Raw genomic sequence first — 5,456 nt, forward strand, 5'->3', positions numbered from 1 at the left:
AGCTTAGCCATGTGTTTTTACCTTTAGAATGTGTGTTTTGTAATCATCATGCAGAGGATGCGCATCATTTGTTTTTTTCCTGCCGTATAGTCAAGATGTATTTGCTCATACTTCGGAGCTCCCTACTCATTCAGATCTTCCTAGGATGGGTAGTTCCTCTTGTTTCATAGACTATGTTTGTAATTTAAAACAAGTAGTTTCTATGCAGGCAATTAGTTTTATTACTATTGTCTGGTGGTTTATCTGGTATGCTAGAAATAATATTATTTTCCGTCAACATTCGATTTTTGCTAGAGCTCTTTCAAGTATGATTAATTCTTTTATTCAGAATTGGGAACAGGCTAATAAGGGGTTGAATTTGGATTGCAACCCCTTTTCTTTAGCTAATAAGGCAGTTACTAAGAGGGCTACCAGGAAAGATATAGGTTGGGTTTTGCCTCCAACCAATTATGTTAAAATTAACTTTGATGGTTCCAAGTCTCTTGATGGGAGTACAGCGTATGGTTTTGTAATCAGGGATTCTGATGGCAACCTTCTGCTTAGTGGAGCTAGTCAAATTGCACAGTATCACTCTGTGATTGTGGCTGAAGCCTGGGGTCTAAGAGAAGGGATTCGGGGTGCTTTATTTTTAGGGGTCAAGAATATCATTATTGAAGGAGATAATATGTCTGTTATTCAGGCTATTAAGTGTATTTAGAAAATCCCGTGGGCAATCGAAGCTCTAATTAGTGATGCTGACAAAGATTTGAGTAAGTTTGAGTCGTATGAAATTCACCATGTGTTTCGTGAAGCTAATATGGCAGCTGACTGGATGGCGAATTAAGGTCACTCTACGGCTAATCTTTGTTATTGGTCGAGTCACAAAATGCTACGTTTTCCACTATCATCCGTAAGGATGCTTTAGGGTGGCCTGTCTCGTGGATCCCACCCTAGGTTTCTTTCTGGCTAAAAAAAAAAAAAAACTAGATTCCTCATCCCTCTGTTCCTCGAAAATAATTCAAAAGAAAAAAAAAAATACATGAAACAACCATCTTCTTCTCTCTTTTTATTCTCTTTTCATTCTCGTCCACTGTGGAAATGGAGGACTGAGGCGTATGGGGTTGATCATCAAACTTCACCTAGATGACGTTACAAAAGACGTCAAAATACTTTTGTATTCTATCATTGGCAACTTCAAAGATACTCGTGATTTCTCTGAAGAGACTATTCAACGCTTGTTTTCATCACACTGATGGTTCAATCCTCGTCAAAAAAATAAGGGAAAATTTCTCAGGTACCCCTGATATTTGACGTATTTCTCAAATTACCCCTCACATTTGGAAAATTTCCCAGATGTTCCCGAACTTTGACTTTGTGCACAAAATGCCCTTACTATTGACAGAACCTTAACCTTTTCATTTTCCTTTCCATCTTCATCTTCTTCATCTCTTCTCCCACAATCCTCTATTAATCACACTTTAAACTTTCAATTTCCCCCCTCTCCTTCCACCTACATGCCTCCATCTCTTTTTCCCATCTTCTTGTGAATTTCCCCCATTTTTATGATGGTGAAGTTAATTCTCTCTCCTTGTGAATTTTCCCCAAATTAATAATTGTTATTGTTGATGTTCTTATTGTTGAAGCTGCCAAGAGAATTTCTGGGTTTTAGAAATGAGTTTTACACACCATTTTCATAGATGTAGTCATAGAAAATTGGCCTACGTTTTAATTTCTTCTTCTTGATGTTGGGGAGTTGGGTTTTTGGGGTTTGTGCTTGAATGGTATTCTGAGAACAACGAGCAATGAAGTTAAAGGGGATGTGAGGTTTAGGAGAGAGAGATATGAAGAAGATAGAGAAGAGGGGTTGAAAAAGGATTGATGAGAGATATGAGCATGAAGAGAGATGAAGAAGATGAAGATGGGAGGAGAGATAAAGGCATATAGGTGGACAAAGAGAGAGAAAATTGAAGGTTTAGGATGTCATTAATGGAGGATAGTGGGAGAAGAGATGAAGAAGATGAAGATGGAGAGGAAAAAGAGAAAGAAACCCGAACGGCGTTAGAGTTCTGATAGGCGTGTCGCGCACCTAACAAAAATAAATAACCTAACTAATCCTCCTAACTATATAGTTGGGTAAGTCAGAGTCGATCCCACAGAGAGAAAGTTGCTCTATGATTAGCCCTTAAATAATGGTAAGACTAAAGGAGATTAATATCAATAATGGTCGAATTAACTATACTAATCAATATATAAATAAAGACTCTACAGTTAAGTATCCCCACTAGCACGAAATAATACAATATAATTCCTATCCCAAACTAATCAATTAAATGTTTACAAGGAAAAATCCACCCTATAAAGTACCATAGACCTCTCCCGAGTATCTATGGCTTCTCTAATATGCATTCAAGCCTACTCCCGTGGAATCATGCAAATTAAAGACATTAAACGCGGTACTTTAACTTCCTAACAATCCATTCTACCTACTCCCGTGGAGATTTTCATGTCCTTAATTGAAATACTCAAATCCGTCAAAATCCAACTCCCGTTGTGATCAAGACAATGGAATTAGAAAAATATTAGTTATCCCTAATCTAGTATTGGAATATGCACAATCAATTAAGCAAGAACAATTAACAATTAATATGAGAATTTAAAGAAACAATCATGAATTAAATCATACTAGGGTTCAACTTAACCATAGATAAAAGGAACTAGTCAAGCACAATTGAAATAAATAAATAAACTAGAGAACAATAGTTAAAGTTCATAATATAAAACAAAGAGAAAAGAAGAAGAAAATAAGTACTTGAATTAATGGAAGAAAGGTAGAGTCTTGGAGAACAATGAAATCTACAAGTTTCTCTTTCTAACTTCTCTCTAAAAATCCTAAAAAAAGTGTTTTCAATAGACTCTCCCTCAAAATAAAGTTTAAAATCCTATTTATAAGCTAAGAATAATATAAACAGACATAAGTTAGGTCACGCGGAAAACACGACACTACAGTAGGTTGCACGGCAAACAACTTCTTGCACGGGCGTGCAGGTTCGCGAACGGTCGAGCGGAATCTCGCTCGGTCATGCGTGCAGGGAAGAAGTTTTCGTGCCTTTTCATTGCAGGTCGCACGGGCGTGCGACCGAAACAGAGGTTTTTGCTGAACTTTGAACAGGTATAACTTTTGTTCCAGAGCTTCGTTTCGTACATGTAATATATGGTTGGAAAACTCTTCAAGTTTAGTTTCCAACCCAATTAGAATCACTTCATTATCATTTTTGTATAAAAAGTTATGGATACAATGATGAAGAGATGTCATATTTCACACAAGTGCATGAAGTCCTTTGTATCTTTTTCAATTCCAATCCGTTTTGAGCACATGATATATCGTTTTGATGGTAATACAAGTGCCTTAATCATCATGTCTTTAAAAAGGAGTCCAAAGTACCTGAAATTATATCAAAACATCAAACAACCCGTGAAAGCATCGTAGCTTATAAAAAGGGACTTAAATATGCAGAAATGCAATGTAAATACTCTAATGCTACATGAAAACGCACCCTAATATGCCTATAAATGATGTTAGAATATGCACTTATCAAACTCCCCCAAGATAAAATATTGCTTGTCCTCAAGCAATCCAAACTAGAAGTCCAAGGGAAGAGTAAAATGAGCTTTGTAAAGGAATTATACGTTCAACCATTCAATCTCCAAAATATGAAATCCGGGCATATGAAAGATATCATAATTATGAGATTAGACTATGATAGACCACAAACCACACCTCATATAATATAAATTCATGTAATCGCAACTTGACTCACTATGGTAAACCACAAACCTTCCCCCAAGCTAGACTTAATAAAACTCGATAAACCTCACTTTAGTCAAGCACACTTTCTCTCATGTGTTTATAGGTTATGAAATTTCCGTTCAAACATATACCAAGTCGACTCGAATGAATTATTTTTCTTTAAACTTGACTATCGTCTCATTCTCCACTTAAAAATGACAAAAGCATGCATATAGATCATGAGGACTTACAAAGGGTTATAGAGTGGCTACGGTAAGGGTAGGAAAATATTTGGGAATGTGGTGCTAAAAGCCAACTAGTGGAGGAAATAACACTTTAACATCTATGGCCATTAGATGAAAACGCCACAAAAACTTCTACTAGAAATTCAACAAGACATTGCCAATAAATCAAGATAGCACCCATCCTTATCAACTCCGACAAACATTATTTCACCTTTTACTCAATCTTATTTTCACTTCTTTCATTTTTCAATTTTTCAGAATTACTCTTCACAACTTCATCATCTTTTTTATTTTGCACTTTCACACTATAATTTTAAGCATTTTTTTCTTTCAACATATTTTCTTCCAATAATTTTCGAAAAACCACAAACACAAACACAAAATATGACTGATGTAGATATGTCAGTCTATAAGGCTTAGAAAAATCCTCGCAAGGCAATGCTTATGCTTACCAAGTGAAATCAAGTCTTTCTTGGGGAATGTCAACTAATCTTACCACAAACCATTCAAGTTGCAAAACAATCGTACCATGAAGTGGTCAATGTAGTCTAACTCAATCTTGTAAAATTTAATTCCAATATCAAAGATATGCCCAAATATCATAAATGATCAATCTCATGGAATAAAACATATATTTCCTTTATTCATCAAAATGCATGAATGCAACTAATATGCTCCTAATACTAAGAAAGCAATAAATCCTAACTCACTAATATGCCTTAATCATCGCGTCTTTAAAAAGGAGTCCAAAAGTAACTGAAATTATATCAAAATATCAAACAACTCGTGAAAGCATCGTAGCTTATAAAAAGGGGCCTAAATATGCAGAATTGCAATGTAAATGCTCTAATGATGCTACATGAAAATGCACCCTAATATGCCTATAAATGATGTTAGAATATGCACTTATCAAGTTCCGTCAATACTAAGGGTATTTTGAGCATAAAGTCAAAGTTCGCGGGTATTTGGGAAATTTCTCAAATGTGAGGGGTAATTTGAGCAATTACGTCAAACCTCAGGGGTACCTGAGAAAATTTCCCAAAAAATAAACAAGCTTTCCTTTTTCTTTTACTCATGCTCAACCGATCAAGATATGGATCCGCTAATTATGAAGATGCATTGATTTTATTCACTCATTAGTTCCCAAAGTTCAGGGTTACCATCTAGAATTAAATAACAAAATTACAACACATAGAATTTTACAAAACAAAAGATCACCATCTAGAATTTTCCTTTGTTAAAAGTTAAAACCCAAATTACAAACTAAGGATAGTACATCCAAACAATAAACTGAGAAGAAACTAACACTTAAGTAAGCTTTGCTTGCTCTATATACCACATATAAAGTAACCAATAAGAAATTGTAAACCATCTTGTAAACTAGTCCAAAAGGAACTCTTCTTGGACGAATTTTTGGTGGTGGTTGGGTTGTATGTCTTGCTAAA

This window comes from Beta vulgaris, chromosome 5 (assembly GCF_026745355.1).
Source record: "Beta vulgaris subsp. vulgaris cultivar EL10 chromosome 5, EL10.2, whole genome shotgun sequence".
NCBI classification, from domain to species: Eukaryota; Viridiplantae; Streptophyta; class Magnoliopsida; order Caryophyllales; family Amaranthaceae; genus Beta; species Beta vulgaris.